The sequence below is a fragment of the Melopsittacus undulatus genome, chromosome 13 (assembly GCF_012275295.1).
Source record: "Melopsittacus undulatus isolate bMelUnd1 chromosome 13, bMelUnd1.mat.Z, whole genome shotgun sequence".
Classification (NCBI taxonomy): Eukaryota; Metazoa; Chordata; class Aves; order Psittaciformes; family Psittaculidae; genus Melopsittacus; species Melopsittacus undulatus.
Window position 1 is genome coordinate 348,466 of NC_047539.1, and position 20,344 is coordinate 368,809.

Genomic DNA, 20,344 nt, shown 5'->3' on the forward strand with positions numbered 1-20,344 from the left:
CGCTTTATGTGAAAAGCTGCTTAGCTTTTTATATACCTGACAAAAGCAAGTAGAGGATTCCCTTTCCCCTGCTCATGGTAGAAATGGGGGAAAAAAGTCAGACAGCAAAGCCTCTGTGCTGTTCTCCAAAAGGATGAGTAAGCTTCCTTTGGCTGCCCTGCATTTTGGCTCCTCCAAGCTAATGCTGCTGCAGACTTCCTGTTAGATCTTTGATTTTATCAGATTATAACTTGTTTTCTCCTGGCAATGCTTTCGTTCTTTCTACTGGCCTGAGTTGCCATTGGTTTTTCTTTGCAGGGTCTCAGCCATATTATATAAGAGCAGCAGAAGCAAAAAAGAAAGGGAAAAGAAAATATTTCAGCTCTGTTTCTAGATCTGGAGAGAAGCCTTTGTGCACAATTACTCATCCAAGAGATTCAGCAGGTATAACTGCTTCCCCCAGGGGCTCCATTATATAATTGGATTTCAGCCATACAAATTAAATCCTATCTTACCCCTTAGTTAAGCCAGGCAGTAAGTATTTAATGCTAATATCCCTGACAACTATTGCAGGGAGAAGCAGAGATGAAGCACAGAGGAGACAGACACATCATTCTCTACTGGAGGAGCAGGGAGGATGAGCGAGGAGAGCACAGACAGAAAGACAACCTGCTGTTTTAAACTTCCCCAGTATGAGCCACGGTGTCTGCTGCAGTTGTCATCTGAGCTGGAACGTGGTTCTCCCTTCGTTTTCCACCCTCCAATGTTCCCTTGTGTGCATTGAGCATTCAACCCCCCAACACACACTTCAAAGAGTCACACGCCTAACCCTGTTTGAGTTTCTATGGAAGTCTCTGTTCTTGTGCAACGTCTGAAAGAAGCAAGTTTAGCAATATTAAAACTCAAGCCAAACACACAAACAAGCGAAGAATCCCCAAATTAAAAAGAAAATCTCAACTGAGTTACTCATTCATCTGCATTTTCTGTTGGGTTCTGCCTTCTCTCGGCATGTTTCTTTTAGACAAAGCCCTCTGGGCAGAGACCATCTCTTTTAGTGTCTGGTACATCAGTCACACAGTTAGTACATAGTAATAAAGGAAAATAGATTCATGGTAGGAGTTAAACCAGTCAGTCTGGTCCTGTAATTGGAACATAATCTCATATTGACAGTATTTAACACAGGATGCACAGGAACAGATGGCAGCATGCCAGTCCTCCATCCTTCTGCAAATATTGGGAAGGTGATTTTCCAAGTCCGGGTCCTGAACCTCATCTCTGATGTCGGAAGCTTTGCTTCCCAAAATGGGCTTAGATCCAGTCACTAGTTCTGGTTAAAGCCCAACACACCCATATGCTCCTGAGTGCAGACACTGGCTAGCAGGGTTTCCATCACTAAGCACCCAACAAACACTTTCAGAGAGATTTGAAAAGCATCAAGGGCAGAAGTGTCCAACATCCATTGATACAAATGTTCCCAGACCTCTGAATACACATGTGATCCTTTCCCTTACAGACAGAGAACTTGCTTGTGACACAAGACAGCTCAATGTACACTTTTGGTGTCAGGGTACCCACCACTCTGCTGCTTCTTTCATCTCTAAAACCCTCAGTCATGCAGTTAACTCAGTGGCGCATACTGGCAGTACAGAGTCATTCTTTTCCCCAAGCCTAAAAGGCTGAGCTAAAGCAGGTGAAAGGAGAAGAAGCCCATTTATGTCCAAGAGGCATTTACAGTACAGAGTGAGACAGTTTGAGTGCAGACACCAACTCAGCTTTCCAAGGGTATGGGAAAAGTATACCTGGCTTCTTATATCTGCTACAGCCAGTTTAAATTGATTTTTCTCTATTTCAGCAATTAATTTCCATTAATCAACTTACTGTACAATGGTGCACTATAATTCACAACTTTTATGTATTACACGAACAAAACTTCACATATATTTTTATGTGATTTTCATTTAATTGAATTCCAAGGAGATTTATCTGCTGAGTTATTAATAAATCTTAATATGGCCTATAACACTCAATTGATATTTAATTAACCTGCAATAACTGCCTTGTAAAATGTAAATTAAATGCTTTATTTTTCCAGGCATATAACTTTAAATCAAATGCTTTATTCTACCAGAAAAGCAAAAACGAGTGGGGGAAAAACACAAGATTGCAGGCAAGCAAACCTTAGACCTGAAGAGATTTGATGTTTAAAGAGGTTCAAACTGGAAACTGGATCCATGCTTTGTAATGAGTTCTTCTCCTGAGGAAGTACTTTTCCACTGTCTCCCCACCTTGAAAGATCACAAGAATCTGGACGGATTTAGATGAAACATCAAAATCTTAGGAGGCTTGAAGACAAGTGAGAGGCACCCATTATTAATAATAAGGTTGCAAATTCCCATAGGTATTGTGGTATTTGGCATTTTTCTTAAAGTCTTGGCTCCTGGAGCCACATTATCAAATGAGAATGTCAATTTTCATTTAAAACTGAAAAAGGAAAGATGTTAAAGCCCTTTGATAGGGGAAGGAGTTTGCAAACCTGCGTGTCAAAGGCATGAGAACTGAGAGACAAAAATACATAAAACTTGATCCTTATCTTGAAAAGTATCAGAACTTTCTGAGAGACTTGAAATGTTTGAACACTGGGAGGTGGCAACAACTGATGAAAACAGCCTTTACAAGAAAAGATGAGAACAGTCCAAATTACATTTTAAGATCAAACTGTTCTCTTCCCCCTCCCCTAGCAATTTACATAGATCTGCATTAAATATTGCAAACTGCAACAACAGCTCCTTCTGATTTCCAAACTAGGGTAGCCAGCTACCTCTGCAAAGTGACTTGAAAACTTCAGGAGAGTATAACTGTCTGGAATTGATAAGCCTATGAAGTTTTACTGCATCTAAAGTTAGTATATCTTTCTTTTTCTAATGCATGGAGTGGCCAATCTGTCTTACAGTATTTTATTAAATAGGGTATTTCCACCAAAGGACAGTAACCCTTACTGTCTGTAATCTGTCTGCATTAGATCACTTTAAAAGGTATTAAAGGAAAATCAAAAGTTAAATGTACCATGGATTTTAAAAGTGTCACAGCATGGAAGAATAAAAATGAAGAGAATAGATTCTGACTTGCAATGAATGAATGGAAATAAATCCAGATCTTCTGTAATGGAAAGCCTGTCTTCCCTTGTTGTTCCTCCTCTCCAGTCACTCATTCATGACCCTGCTTGCATAAACTACAGCCAGCAAAGCCCACTCAGCCTAACCAAGTGCAGTAATTCTCCTCGGGAGCTCACAAGGCTGAGGGATTTCTTAATGGCTCCAGCATGCCATGCAGCAGGAAGGGTACGTGCTCTGCCATCCCATAGTTACTCAAGGGCTCCTGTGAATTGCATTGCTTAGAAAAGCATTGCTGACTAGCCCAAATTTTGCCACTTTCATACTTTGCAAGCAGCTTTGCTGCTTCAGAAGAGGAGAACCCGGAGCAGGGAGTCAGCAGATGCAAGTGGCCTCATGCTCGCAGTAATTGAGTGGAATTTTGCAGACCTGGGTTCAATCGCCAGCTCCAGCATGGACTCCCTGGGTAATTTACAGCAGGTTTCTTCCTCTCTCTTTCCACATTTTATGATTTTGGCAATTGATCAGAATTAGGCTCCTCTTCTTCTCCTACCTTTCATCTTTTCAGTGGAGGAGAACGTATGCTGCAGATGTGCTGCATTGGATCTGCTGTCAGCTATTCCTTGAGGGAGAGCTGAGCCCATTGTGAGTCTGCAGACCACAGCTCCTTCCCAGGGCACTTGTGTTTTACTCTACTGGATAAACACTGACACAGTAAGGGGTTTTTTCTCCTCAAAGTGGGTTTCTAATTGTGCTGAATCTAGCACAGCCATCATTAAGGACTGACCATGACTGACAGTTTACGTTTACTTGGGTAGCAGTTTTTAACAGGCGGTCACTTGGGAGCTGCACCAGCAAGAGACACAAGAGTCCCATCTACCCACAGACTACTCCTGATGATGCTACAGGGAATTAAATCACAAGATGAGGAACAAATATAATGGGTCAAAAACTGGGTACTCCAAGTTCTCAGAAGTGCTTAGGATTTAGGAGCTGACCGTCTCGCCACAGAAATTACACCACTGAGTTTACTAAAAGCAGAAGTGAGCCAAGTGTAGGACCACTGGGGCCTCTACGTGACTGTCTCTAGGGGATGTGAAAGCAGACCTATCATCACCCAAATTACTTCTCTCTGCTCTGCCCACCAGACAACAACCCACATGACTATTCTATAGTCACACTCATTCCTAGGCCTAATCCTTTATGACCGTACCACCCTCCTCTTAATCCCAGCTCCAATCTCCTTTGAGAAACACAGCAAGCTAAATATTCCTGATGCTTCCATGCTGCCCAAAGTCACCTTTTGCACAGGGCTCTGACAGCAACAGCTGCACTGGAAACAGAGGGAATTCACCTGCTTGGCAGATCCAGTTGATAGCAAACCTGTTTCACAGCAAGTAGCCAAGAAGCAAAGCATCTACAGTCCTGCAGCTACCACTGGGAGTAATCCCACTTCACTTACACAGAGATAGGTACTCACTATGGGGGATCCTTAACAGAAGACAGACACAGCACTTTCCAGCTCTGCCTTTTTCAAAATTCACATCTGGAAATGAGCAATTGAGCAAGAACCAGCCCCATGAGACACATCTAAATCAGCCCATCTTAATATTGGGCACATGCTCTTAACTCACGCATTGCTGTGCATTCAAATGATTAATGGTTCGATATAAAACTCGCATCATTGTACAGTGGTACTGTAGCACATCACCTAGATCAATACACACGCCTTACCCCAGGAGAACAACTGGGATTTTTAAACCAAAGAGAATTAGGTGCCTGATTTCTGTTACATTTCAAAGGGATTTAGAAACTATGCTCTCTCTCAGAAACCTCACCCAACTACCTCAGAGGCCGTACACATGCTTGACATGACACCAGATAATGTTTGTGGGCTATGGCATAAATAGGGATTACTGCCTCTGAAAAGGAGGACTTGCTGAAGTGGCTGTGGTTTAAGGAAGGATTTGAAAGGGGAGAGAAGTACAGAGGAAAGCTGTTCTAGACAGTAAGTCACATAAGAGAAGGCTTAAAGACTGAGAGCAGAAGGAAATGAAGGGATCTGAAAAGGAAGGGATTTGGGATAAATGAGAGAAGGAGGAGGAGAAATGTCAGCTAGCAGCAAGCTTACATGGAGCAATGTGTGAGTTCGTTCAGCCCTCCTTCCTGGGGTGGCTAGAGTGATGGGAAAGGAAAGATGTATGGGTGAGCTTCTGGGCTGGCTAGAGGAAAAAAACAAGCAACAACCACAGAGTCGTGGTGGGAATAGAGGAAATTTGGTGAAATCACAGCCAGCTTGCTCAGATCACAGAATAACTGATCATGGCAACTTGTTACAGGCCATTCTAGTAGATTAAGGGTCAAAATACAGCCAGTAGGCATCCAAGCAGAGTGAGCACCACAGCATGGGGTCAGGAGAGGAATGGTGTGGGAAGGAGCAGGAATCTGAGAGGTGGTGAAGCTGATGGAGTGGAATGGTGTAATGTTCACTCACCAGACTGCATTAACAGGACTGGCTCTGCTCACAGATTTTCCTGCACTAGTTTGCACTGGTTATCACAGATAAGCCACATTAATGCAACTCTGTTATGATGTTGGGAAACCTCAATAATGGAAATTAAGTGCTCTGTATGGACAGATGAATGGAAGTTACACAACCACTGCCCTATTTCCGAGAAACACAGCAATGCTGAGTGAGTGCAGCCAAATGTAATACCTATTATCAAAATCAAGGAAAGGACTTCCATTCAAAAGGTAACCAGGAGAAAAGCAAGGCAGACTTGGTAGTATTGCACAACCACCCTGGACCCACACCAACAACAGTAACCCCAGTGCTGGGACAAGGTATCAACTCAGTGATTTGACATGCAGCCAAGGGGCTTACAAAATACCTTGAAACAGTTAATGCAAATCCATATTACTAGGTCTATTAATGGCTTGTCATTGCCTGTCTGCAGATCACTGTTTTGTGCCAGTAAGCTCTAGATTTCCTTAATCAGTTATCCTTAACTGACATTTCGAGCACTGGTGGGATTCCATAATGTCCTATAATGAGGCAGACCAATCTCTTTTAAACCCACTGAATCACTATAATACCAGACTCACTATTCCCCCACCCTCTGGCCTCAGTTTACTTTTCCATACAATGGGTACAAGGTCTTGTATCTTCATGGAGCCACAGGACATTGGGGTCTGCCTTTTTAGATCTAGAATTGAGTTGAGTAACTCAAGCAGACCTGTTAGTTTGATTTTCTTACTGCCTTAATTAAGATTTCAAACACATTCTTACAATCTTTCACACACACAACAGAATGATTAGAAGCCATTTACAACTGGTTTTAAACACATGCTGGACTTCACTGAATCCTGGTGTTTCTGCCTCACTCACAGAGGTCTAAGCAGGGAGGACAGGAGAAAGACCACATTTCCCTTGTCTCAGTTCCCTTGTCTGTTAAAGTGAAACTCCCCTCCATGTTGGATCAATGTCACATAACCTCATTTCCTCAGCTTAAGAAAAAGCCTTAGATTTTATATGTTGCACTAAAATATGTCAGCACTGTTAGGTTAATAAACAGTGCTAAATCAAAACCAGGCCCCAGTTCGTAGCTCATGTGAGCTGTGTCAAACACGGGGAGTGATACCATAGAAGAGATGTAATGGACAGCCTCCTTAGGCTGGTTTTTATGGCTGTGAAAGAGAAAAACCTGGTGTTCAGTCACTTTTCATTCACCAGAGGCTGTCACACAATCTCTCACAGCTTTCTGGGCTATGTTTATTTTTCCTGGGGTTCCCAAGAGCCCTACCTTCTGGTCCCCTTGCAAAACCTCCTATGTGACTAGCTAAAGGACTAAGCCCTGAGTTACAGCCAAAACTTGATGCTTTTACTGCACGTTAGACCAGATCCTTACCTGATAAACCAGAATACTCCATCAATTTACACCCACAGAAGAAACAATTTGCACAATTCTGAGGAACAAAGGTTTGATTTTCTTCTCCAGGTTGACTTTTTCTTTGTGGTGACTCTGTTAAAGCCAAGAGCTTTCTCTCCCTCTCATTTGTCAGAGGACATCCCAGCAGTTTTCAGGGCTGTAATTCACCAGATACAGCCACCCTAGCCTGGCAGTAACCCACCCCCCCCCCCCCACAAACAGGAGCCCACACTGCAATTCCTGTGTGCCTCCTGGTGAAATTAAAGGAATGAATCCCATTAGGCAATAGCCTCCTCAGAGACTGTCCTTGTTAGTGGCATCTCCTATCCAGTATATTTTGGAGGGAAAACAGTCAGGAACATTTCTTGGAGGCTATCACATATGCTCATTCAGTCAGAACTCCCACACTTCTGATGACCAGCATGAGTAAACACAGACTGAGACCCCCAAGCAGATATTTACAGACCCTCATACCCAAAACATGACTGATTACTGTGTACCTTTAGAGATTAATAGTGCAAACGCTCCTCTCACACTCACTGCTGGAAGGAAAATGTTTTTGGAAAGGCGTTCATGTCATTTGATAGTGTCCAGTTTTTCCACTAAGAAAAGCAAAACCTGAAACCTACACAATGGTTCAGTTTTTCCCTTGGCAAAACCCAGCAAAACACTGCTCAGCATAGATATACACCTCTTGAAATGTCTCATGGGTTGACACAGTGATGCTAACAGGCAGCCAGAGCAGAGCACAACTTAAGACCACCTGAGAGTCATTCCCAAGGGAGTACCTGAGGCTTTGGCACAAACCACACAAGTTTTGACCCAGCTATAAATGTTTGCAGGGCTGCATCAGGTTGACATCCCACTGGAGCTCCCATATCAGGCAGGGAAAGAGGGGGTGCCACCACATTGCAAGAAGTCATCCCTGTCACTCACAGCTGAAAACCAGCCACCTAAAAGTTAAAGCTCAAAGTTCCAGCCTCCTCTGTAGTCAGTGGAGAGAGAAGCTGGCACCTATAGAGGGCTATTCATCCCATCCCAAGATAGCTATCTGAGATGGGTAGGGTGAATTGATGCTGGAGGTGCCAGTACCTTTCGACAGGGACTATAAAAGGAGCCTAGATGATTATGTTGGACTAGACACCTAACTTTTAGGCACAGTTAAGGTGATTCTTTGTTGAACTGAAATCAGTGGTGGTTTCGCCTTTGCTTCCACGTTTTCATCATGGCAATCTGACTAGATTAGGAAAGAAAAACAGAAAAGGGAAACACATCTATAAGGGAATGAAATATTTATTTCCCCCTATTCACAAAGAGCAATTAAGATGTAAAAAGATTCCGGGAGTTCCTCACAGACAAGAAGTTGGCTTACACTGAACAAGAAAGGAAGCTCTGGAGTCTACATGCACAACTTGAGCTATCAGCCACCCTGCCTTGCTCCTAGGAAAAGCATCATGCAAATGTGAGGAGGAAGGAATCGCGGTAGACATGCCATCTGGGAGGATGATGGACAACAAGCTGACTAGGAATAAATAGCAAAATATAATAAATTCCAAACCATGCCAACAACAACTGTTGTGCTATGAATTAACAGTGCTATTAAATGTTTACGCACACACTTCTGTCAGCACCTGTCAGCATTTATGCAATACATACGTTGGCAAATCTGTATTACGTTATTTCTTGCAACTGATCTGCATTAATACTGCCCGTGCACATGTTCAAGCAAATTGTTACACTTCTTTTTGACCTATCCATGTGCAAAAGGTGCAGCAGTTCACAGTATTTTATGTCTATGCAGCAAATTAGGGTTTGATGTGCGAGGCAGCAGAGCAAGGCTGAGGGATAGAGGGCAGCAAAGGAAAAAGAAAGACGAGCAGGGAAGTAAGAGGGAGCTGGAAAGCCCCCGGCTGGGGCAGGAGGAGGCCCAAGGATAGAGTGATGGGCTTAGGACAAAGCTGGGTACACCTCAAGCCAGGCTGAAGAAGGAGAGTCACACAATAAGCTTTCCTAAGCAGAAGAAAAGGCTGAGAGTGATGGGAAGCCTGAAAATACAGCCCTAAGCTACGGCCCAATAGAAAGGAAAAATCACTTGGCCAGAGCTCCTCCTAAAATCATGCTGCACATTTATGAGAGCCAGCAGAATGGACTGCAGTGCTCCCTGAACCCAAGCACTTGCATTCTTTCCCCCTTTGATTCCTTCTTTTCACTCCTTCCTCCCTTCCTCAGCAGTAGCTGGGGTGGAGGAGATCATGTATAATTAAGGGAGTTGCCACTTGCTAAAGCTGGAGCCCGCTGGAGCAAAAGGCAGGGTTTGTGGTGACAGAGCTAAATCTGTGACCCACCAATTGCTGCTAATGATGAGAGCCTGTGGTTGCTGTGGTGCCACCCATGCAGAATCGGCAGAAAGACAAGCTGCTTGCTGCTAAAGGAGAGTGTGTGCCCCAGCTCGGTGTGAGCAGACCTTTGAGGCCCACAGACATGGGATGTTTGCAGGGCTCTGGGATGGCAACACAGATACAGGTAGGGCAGTGGGAACTGAAACAAGGTCCAGCAAGGCAAGCTGCATGTGGACATCCCAGCTCCTTGGCCTGGTTTAATCTGAACACTGGAGAGGTGCTGCAGAGGAAGGAGAAGACAATTAGTGCCTTCAAGGGCTGCTGCAGGTCTCTCTCTCCCTGTGTTTGTGCATAGAGACTGTCAACTTTTGTCTTTTTTCCCCTCAATTTATCTGAAGCATCAAACAGTCATTTAAAAGAGCAAACGTTCAGAGTTGCTCCTCCTGGCCTGATCACAGAATCACAGCACTAATTAAGTTGGAAAAGACCTTTAAGATCAAGTCCAACTGTTCCCCAGCACTGCAGGTCCAGGACTAAACCATGTCACTGAGGGCCTTGTCTACATGGTTTCAAGAGCAATTTTTGTTGAAATTGAAGCCACAGAAGACTCCAGACCCTGGTGTGAAGTGCAGCAAGATGCAGGACATACCCAGAGTTAGCTCATGTTCCTGACAGCTACCTAGCACACCATCAAGCTCATATTGCACTCTTGAATTGCAAAGGGTATTTGTGCTTAGCACAGTCATAAGGCCCACTGAAATCAAAAGCACCTAAGGATACTGTATTGCCATTTTTCTGTGTGAATTAAACAGGATTCAAAGAGAGCAGGAGTGAAAGGCTTTACCCTGACCATATTTACTCTCAGTCAACCACATTCACTCATTCATCAACTATGGTCCTGTATCTTTAAAAACACATGATTTTGATTCAAACTAAAGCAGGGGCTTTTACATTACATTGGAATTAACATGGCAAATGATTAGCAGATCGTCAAGAATAAGGCATCTTTTAATAGTAGTAATAAAAAGGGAGATATTTTTTAATGCAGTTCTTAAGATTAATAATTGCCATTCTGATAGAGTCAGAATTTCCAGCATGAGCCGTTTTCTCCATAGCCACAGGTGCAGATGGATGAAGCAGCTCAGACAAGCTGAAGTTGATCACATTTTCCATGTAAAAGGGCACAGTAATTACAACTGATGAAGGTGCTGGAGCCAAAACTCTGGGTCTTGGTAGGGAAAAAACCCATATTCATAATCAACAGGGGTAGCCACAGGAGAAGTTTTAAAGTCCTAATTTAAAAACACTTAGCAGTAGCATGCTATGCTCCTACAATTACTGAGTACTAGGACATTAGAGGAGAGGTAATAAGTGCTCCTGGAAAGTGCAGCTATACAGGGTGACTCTTCAGCTTTACTGGGATTTTCAGTGCTCACACATCTGAAACTCATGGTTTTTTTTTCTATTTAAGGAAAGCACAGAGTATTTTAGTGCATCTCAAAGATTAAGTGGAAAAGTGAAGAGGTTGCTGTTTAAGATTCAGTTTTGAGGACCAAAGTCAGCCTGTAGGGATAACAGCTCTAAGTCCCCATCCTGGAGTGAGAACACCCTTGCAAAACAGAAACATTAAGTGTAATAATATAAGTGTGCATTTGTGTCTTTAAATAGCATTTGCTTTGTTGAAAAGGATGCAAAGATCTTGTCTTGCTAAACAGTAAATCAACAGCACTTAAAAGCTGAATTTCCAAATGAGTTTGGCCCCTGTTTGCAGAGCAGCTTTGTATCACAGACTGATTTTGTTTGACTAAATGAGTGCTAAGGTCCTTGGAAATCTTTACTCCTGGTTGTGGGTTCTACACACTTTAAAACATGCCCTTGGTCTCTTCTAACACACTGAACCCTGAGGAGAAATTCCAGTAGGGTTAGAAACCACCACCAGATATATTTTGAGCTTGATTGCCTGTATTATCTTGACACCCTATTGCTGCAAAACCTCTGAAAACTACATATCTCATCTTTCTATTGTTATTACACCCAAAGGATATGTCTACACCGCAGCACTGAGATGCCCATGCCAGCTTTCAACAAGCTCACTCTGGTACTGGAAATGCTGCAGCAGCACCCAGTACATTTCCTCTGCAGGCTAATTTACCCGGCTGAAGGTGGCTGCGAAAGAAAGCAACGTGATCTTGGCTTGACTCTTCTGGCAACACACAAACGCAACAAGGCAACCACTCCTGATTAACTCGCTCCCACACCATCTGTTTTCCAAGGCTACATGGACTTTCTGGCACAGAAATTCCTGTTTGAGGATATGAGCTTGTGTACAACAGTTTACTATACCAGCAAAGCCGAGCTGACACTCCCTCCCTCAGAGACAGCAACAGTTTTGCTTTTTTTATTTGGTAACCCTTTGCCTATTTTGCATTGCTGGGTACCACACTGGTATTGCGGCACAGGGGCAACTACTGGGATCTCTGCAGCTGAGGCAGGTTTGTTGGCATGGAATGGATCATCTCCTACAAGATATCATGGCTAAGCAGCCTCAGGAAGGAAAAGCTGATCCCTGAAACCACAATACGTTTAGGCCACTCTGCAACAGCCCTTTGAGCTCTCAGGTAAGAGGCAGCACTGAAGCCTCACCATGCTGTAGGGCTACATCCGCCAGTGCTGCCCAGGAGGGCCCAGCCAAAGGCATGAGGTACTGCACAACCCCTCTCTTCACACTCCATCCTCTGTCTGGCAGCGATGGAGCAGCCCTAACACAATGCGGAACCCAGGCCAAAACCCATAGCCACTCTGTCTGTCTAACTCTGTCTGGCAGTGGTGCAGTACATTATTACCTTCTGTAATTCCCCCAAGTTATTTAGGGCTGTCTCCTTATTATCTCGATATCTTGGCTCCCATAATAATTACAGACCCAGTTTTACAAGGGCATTTTTTTTTTCTTGATTAGTTTCCAGGATTCTGTTGTTGCATCAAAGCTGTGCTAGTTTTTGTATATTCCTGACAGATGTCTACTGAGGGAATTACAGAATGGGCATGCAAAAAGGAAACCATCTACGGTGAGATTAAGGAAACAAAGAAGAGTTCTGTGAATAAACAACAAAAAAGGCATTTCTCACGCATGTGAGCATATGCACACAGGGCTGGTCAGATGAACACACACACTTTGGCACTTCAACTTAAATCGTTTCTCCCTACTTTTCCCTATCCAGAGCGTAGCATGCTACAGAAGCATCCTAAGAACATCCTCTCATCTATGCAAGCGTAAGGAGGAATTAAAGAGAATTTGCCATACCTAGTTTCTTACTATTTCTGCTGAAGCTCATGGTCTCCAGTCAAACCTTCCAAAGCCCTTTCTAAAGGAGCTGGTTAATTTACCTTTTTACAGAGAGGAGACTTTGGTGAAGAGTAATGAAGTGGCTAGCTAAAAGCAGCTTGGGAGCTAGCAATAAAGCACAGGTCTGCGGGGTCTTTCCCCCACAAGCCCCCGTAAGTATTTGCTCTTTGTCCACCATACGTATGTACCTTTGCTTTCTGCATACCTTCAGCTTGCAAGCAGGATTTGGCCAAGAATAAACAGTAACAAAACACCCTGGTTATTTGTACTACAGTGGTGCCTAAAAAAATACTAATTATCTGTGAGAGAGCAGTGCCTGCAGGCCTCAGGTGAGACTGGCACCCCATTGTGCTAGGTGTTACACAAAACACATCGTAAAAAGATGGTCCCTGCCCTGAAGAGCTTACTGTCCAATTATGCAAGAGAAGGAGTGGGTGGAAACAAGTTCAGAGAGATAGAGTAACTGATGCAGCATCTCCCAAAGCAGAGCTAGCTAACAGTTTCCTGGCCTCTGAACTAGTGCCTAACCCACACTGATTCCCCCAAAACATGAGGGTCTTTGTACTGTCTGTTGCCTTCTGCCTGGAGGCTCCCAAGCAGTTGACAAAGGCAACAACTTCATGACTCTGAAATGGCCTTGGAATGTGTTTCCAGTCTCTACTGCTTACAGAGAGGTCAGGCCTAAAGCAGGGATGTCTGAACCTCAATGGTAGAAACAACTATGGTGACACCCAAAACCAGGCCAGCAATCACCCTGTTCAGCCACAAGCAACCCCTCTACTTACTTGTCCACTTCAGCAAAGGGTGCTTCTGTTCAAGCATGATTCTAGGCACCACCAAAGGTGGAGGACTGGACTTATTGGACAAAGAGCTCAATCTGGAATGACAAATTCTGTATATTAAGGGCTGACAATGAGTAGGTCAAATGATATGTCAAATAAATCACCCAGTCAGTCCAGAACAATACATGAAAATACAATTAGAGATTAGCCCATAGAGTGCATAACTGGCAATACGTCAGCTACAAATCATTTTAAAAGCATGTAGCTGATCTCGCCTCCTTAATTCCTTGAGTTGTTGATTCCAATTATCAGCAGCCAAGTAGCAAAAGGTTTTTTATCCCAGAAGATTTCTTACTTTTGGATACAATAAAAGTCAATTTATTCGATGATTACTGGGACATGGGCAGTTAATAGGTTGCGTCTGTTCTTTCTCCCCTCAGATACTTCAGAGTGGATCCATTAACACGTTTACAGACTAGACTTAAACAATAATAGTGCTTCTCCTTCTCTGGGGGTAACCAAACGAACCCACTTTTTGCACAGGGCTCTGGGACGTTTTTTACTATTACAGCTCCAGAGGCATTTACATAATTGGTTATGAATAATTTGTAACTTGTCTAAGAGTCTCCATGTAGCTATCTGATTTACTACAGCTTCCCACTCCAGAACCAGCTCAAGATTTTAATACACTTTTTAATTGCAAGATCATAATTTAAGCATATCAGTGCTGCCTAGTGGAGATGGGACATGAAACGAACTCTCTACAACCTCCCCCTGTATCTGTTATCTAGCTACGGAAAGACTCAAAAGGCTCTGGAAAGGCTGCTGAGATCACTTGCAGGGCAGGGAGTAAACACCACTGTCTTCACTGCAGACCTCTCTTTCCCTCCTTTACATGTTTGCCTCCAAATTATTTGCTGTTTGCAGGAAGGAAGGGAAGAAAAACCCTCTTGGTTTAAACGCCAGCCCTGTGCTAGGGATGCCTGTGTTCATTTGGTATCTCTATTCACCTTTGTTCACTCTACTTTAGTCTGACCGTAAGAGCAATAATACATTCCTCCCCTTGGGTAAGGCTGCTGAACATAGGTAGGCGGTACTCCAGGGACCAGGTTTTTAGGGAAAACAAGTTAGCATCATGAGGGCAGAGGTGCTGTGGAAAAGTGACATGTGGTGCCACAGACTTGGATTTTGAAATGGCAATTTGTGTTCTTCAACTGCTTGATGGCAAGTGTTACTTCTAAGCACTCTCTTTTGGGTATTTGTCCCTGTCATGCAGGCAGGGATACATATAATCATCTGATTTTGCATAAGCACAGAATAAGTCTCTTGCCTGTACAAAAAATCAGATCAATGCCAGTGATTAAGTGTATAGGAGAGACAGCTTGAAAGCTAGTGAAATAAACTAGGAGAGCCCCTGCATGAAGGAGACCTGTGGCCTCTGGCCTGAGTGCTACTTCCTACCATGTTTTCACTGTACTTTAGGTATCCCTCTGGTCTGCTCCCCTGGGGATGCTCTAGTGCCTGGGTGTTGAGGTTCCCATGGAAGACCCTGAGCTGGGTCTGGGCAGTCGCCTCTGGCCAGGCACCTCATCTCACAGAACTTGCAAGAAACACCCTTCTGAAACCTCCATCCAGTTTGAAACCAGCCATCAGATCCCAAGTCATGGAGCACCACAAGCTGACTGCACTAAATGGCACTAAAAAAACATTCCACGTTTTCACTCAGTTGGAAGAAAGTATAAAGCTCAGGACTGCAACAAACTTTCTCTCTTTTTTTTCCCCTTTATGATATTTTTGCTTCAGCAAATGGAATTTAGGACTGGGTCACTGAATCAAATCATTTGCTCCCACAGGAAACTTCTTCATGTAGACCATGCAATTCTTAATATCTCTGCCCCCCAGTTCAGCAAAATCATGGGAATGGTCCTCAATTTTACTTAAAGCTAATTTTCAACTGACTCCAACTGGCATTTCATAAACCAAAGGACATGCAGATGTGCCTTACAACATGCTGGTTTCATAAAAGATGCTTTATCTCTTTCTATAATTTTCACTATGCAAAGGTTAAATCATTGCTTAAACTCAGTCTTTAGCCAAGAGAGCATAAGCTTCATTGAGGCAAGTGTCCAGTGAGACTTAAGCATATGCCTAAATGCTCCCTCTGAACTGGGGACTGAACAACTCATTTGCCTTTGCTATGTTAGGTCCCTTACTGTATTTTTCTTTCCTTCAGTTCCACTTTCTTTCATAAAAATTAATCCCATCAAACCACTAAAAGAGCCACCTCACTTCCTGCAAGTTTCTTCCCAGCATTTATTAAAAAGATGGTTTATTGTCCTGAAACCAAACCCATTCCAGCCTGTCAAAACCTTTCTGTAATGCAGCAGCTAGCTGAATAATACATTTCACATTAAATTACACAACTGTGTCATCGGGCTAACATTAAAGGTAAGTCATTAATAAAAAGAGAAAATAAAGTGGTCCTTAATTATACAAGACATTAAAAGGCTGAGTGTTTTGCTTCTGCAGCACACTCACTTGGTGAGAATAAACGTTTTAAGACCAGTGTGAACTTTTCTCTGTGGAAATTACAGCTCAAAGATAATCCCTTACACCCGCTCATGCAGCTTACTGCTGTGTGTCCTTATGCACCTTCTGACTTCTTGGTGCTAGTCCTACAGTTGCAGCCAGTCTGCAAACCCTTGGCTCCCACACAAAGTTTTTGCTTTTGGTTTGTTATTTATGGGGGATATTTTCAAAAGACTCAGGTGAAAGCACTTAATAGCAAAAAGCCCATTGATTTTCTGTGAAAATAGGGCATCTTGGTGCTTTTTGACAAACATCCAAATACACTTTGGAAACTGGAGCCTAACACGATAAAGCCAAAGGAGCATAGAGAGAATCTGGGCACCAAAACCTCAGCATTCAGTGCCAGGCATAGCTGTTACAAGGACGGTGGCAGGGAAAGAGGGACACTTGCAAGCATATTGTCAGGTCTGCACCAGCAGAGGATGAGAGGCATGCTGCCCCTCCTGATCCCAGCTCAATCCACACCAGGGAACCCCCAGAGCCCTACTTCAGTAACTGAAATCACAAGGGGACAGAGCCCCTTCTGCAGATCTCCATAGCACTGCTTTCTTTACCCTGCAACTAAAAGCAGTAACTCCTTGGAGCCTAAACTCCTCTAGGAAAACCACAGATTTAAAGCTTTTAGGGACAGTCACCATCTTCTGCCTGCAAAATACCTTTCCCCAACAGAAAAGACATCTTCTTTTCTCTCTACACTCCTTCCTGACTCCTCCGGTACCCTCCAGCTTCCAGAAATGCAAGGCTACCATTTTGAGAATACAAATCCTCTATCACTCCTCACTGACTGAGTCAGCCTTGCCTGGTGGTACTCGACTAAGAGAAGCACCAGTTTCAGTGGCTCACTGGGAACCCCTGAGGTACAAGCCTGAGCTAACTGAAGAGCATGTCTTCTAGCAGAAACCACGACATACTCCTGTCCATGGTTTGATGCAGAACAAGCCATGCACAGCACTCCTCAGATATCCCCAGTCACCATCATTTAGAAGTTTCACAACTAGGAGCATGCTAAAGTAAAGGCTTTGGAAAAGAAGGGTTAAGGGTGCACAGGAATATCCATGACATGCTTGTGCTAAGGATAACCCTTCTCCATCCACAGAACCACACTTTAGTAGAGTAACTTTGTACTAGCCTGCTCTTAAGGACTCCAGGCAGGTAGGCTATGGATCCTTCCCTGAGGGAATGGAGCCCAAGTTCTCCAACAGAAACAAATCTGAAGGAAAATTTCCAAGGAAACTTGAGAGGCTGTGAAAAGTGATGGTTTGTGTGGAAAGTTTTGCCTTATTTTGCCTGAAAAACGGAATGCCTTAAAACAAAAGTATTTTGGCCAAACCCCTGAGTTTTTCAGTATTTATATTACTGATTATCTTGGGAACTGTAGATCTGAACCATCTCCCCGGAATGGATTTCCTTTTAGCTTTCATTTGCATTGTCTGCTTTATTATGGCACTAATTCTAGCTTTCCCTTTTTGAAAGAAACAAACTGTTCAGCATTGCAGTTGTACCAAGGCTTAGAAGACCTCTGTGTTGTGGACACAGCCTTTCATCAAGTAGACTAAAGTTTTCCACCAAGTTTCAATGCTAAGAAGCCATCATCTAAAGCTTTGCCTCACGTCACCAAACTGGCCAGGAATTACTTTGTAAAGAAAACATCAGGGATTTAACCATATACACATCTACAATCTCATCAACTGGTGCTCTTTCTCTAAATGCCAATAGATTTGCTACATGCTAATAAAATTGACAGTATAAAATGAGATTCTTCCCATGGAGCACAGTGTCTGCCCCCACTTTGCACTTCCCCTGCTTCAGCAGGACAGCAGAACGAGATACACAGAGTATATTAAAATTAGTTTGTGAACTGGAGGGGTGTTTGGGTGATTTCCTCGTGCAAAGGCACCCTCTCCCTGGTGTTTGCTAAATCATCCTTGCCAAACATTATTTACCCCTGAAGCTAATAAAACTACTTTGAAGAGCAAGTCTCAGCATACCAAGTGTTAAATATTTCACATATGCAGGGGTAGCCTTCACATTAAAAGATGTCTACTTTACCTCTGAGTAATTAACACATCTGAACTGTCCTAGGGTTAAAGAAAAAAGAACAAACAAACAAAAAAGGCATAAAACCAAACCAGAAGCAAACCTCGAGTGAAGACCAAGCAGTGTTAACCCCAGGGGAAGATAAAGGGCTGAGTTTGGTGGATGTCCCTCACAGTAAAAGTCTGGGCTTCCCTTTATTATATGCAAGCTTTGCTGAACTCTGAAATAGTCATTCCTGCATACAGAGAAATAAAAAAAAAAAGAACAAAACTATGAACCTTAAAGTGGGTGGTCCCCATCCCCTTCACATACAAAACAAAAGATGCATCCTGAGGGGGCCGGTGGGGATGAGCAGGACCAGCTGCTGCAGGATACGACAGAGCAACACCTACCACTATTCTCTGGCAGTGGCACACCATGAACACTAGCTTTGTGCCAACCCACGTCTCGTGCTCAGCTCTCTCACTGCCTGCCTCTCTTGGCAGCACACTTCCTGCCTCTCGGGAGCAGTCAGCCAGGTGAAAGGAGCACATTTTTTAGGGAGTCCCCTGCTAAAATACCAACAGTGTGTTCTGGCTGCATTTCAGATCAACTTCCTTTCCACCTTTCACTCCCAGCCTTTGAAACACTAAGGAATGATTCACTTGCAGACACTGGTTGTATTTCCATTTTATTAAACACTTACTCCTGTCTGCCCATGGAGTGGCACAGGAACTACTGCAAGAATACACACACCCCAAGACACCCACACACTGCAAGAGATGCCTCTACTGGGAGGCACAAGGACTGGATGGGAGAGCAGAGGGCTGAGGACTGAGGCAATTACTCAGAATAACAGGCTGTGAGTCTTGGGTTTTCAAGTAGAGCAACTTCACATTAGTGCAGCATTTTCCATCAAGACTGAGAAGGAAATCAGTTGGGAAACCAAATAAATCATCAAGGCCCTGTCTGTACATCCTGAACATGGCTCCTGGGGTAGTTTTTCCATCAGGGTACATGAGAATCTCCTGGAGTCTCGTGTGCTACTGGATCTGCAAAGCAGCTTTGGAGCCCACAGTGGTGCCGAGCAATCAGCAGAGCATCGCTGGAGCCTCTGATCAATGGAGCTGCACTACCCCCCTGTATCACTGCCAGACAATTACTGGAGCTGCACTCGGCAGTATTACTGCAAGCTGCTCTATGGTATTTGTATTGCTGCCATTCCATCAGTGAAGTGGCGCTGGAGTCTGTCTCCCTGACAGCTGATCAATGAGGAGGAATATAATAATCATAATGTGGTGTTTTACAGGATATGGGCCTTTAACCCAAGACCTTGAATCCCTTTCCAGACATTCATTAAGCCACAGATTCCACACACGTGGAGATGGTCACAAATATCCTGATCACCAAGGTACTGCAAACTCATCTTTGCTCTTCAATGTATGGAGCGGTGATATGAGATACCATAGATAGGTGAAGTATCCTGGTTTAATTCTCATTGATACTAAAGGTAGGTTGAAAATAGGTTCTCAGTACAAAAAGGCTAAAACAGGATGGGTTTTCTAAAAAACCTTCCATAAAAGCTGGCTAGAAATACAATTAAAGCTAAAACATGCGGAAAATAACACCACACCTGATGCCAGGCTTGCTGGTCATCCTTTCTAAACCCCAAGAAGTCAGTGGCAGACTTCAAAACACAAAATCTGGAATGCCTTGGTGAAAGCCAAGCACCACTGATGCCTCAGCAGAGTCATGGTCTCACCTTCTCTCTGCTCCCTCACCACAAAAGAATCCTCCAACTTCAAAAGCGGAATGAAATTCAGGCATCTAAACTCCCTGTGCTCTTGTCTAACCCTACACTGAAATCCCATACGTGGAGTCAGGGTCAGGCTCAGCACACTGAGACAGAGCTTCACCCTCCAAACCTTTCATTGTGCTTTTTACAGCAAGTCTGTCAAAGAGCTCTGCTATGGTGTTATTTTCCTGAGCTTCCAATTCAGTATCCCCATTCCTAAGCAAGCTGCTCAACTCAACAATTTAGATTTCAAAGTTATAGAGGCCAAGCCTAGCTAATCTTTCTTTATAATTCATTCCCCAAATCCCTGAATAACTTTGGTTGCCCTATACTGCCCCTTCCTGCATTCTCAAATGTGTGACATGCTTCCCATAATAAGGTAACTAAACCCGTACACAATAGCCTACGTGTTTTATTTCATGTTTCCCACTGATTAATGCTGAATGCTTCCATACAGTATAT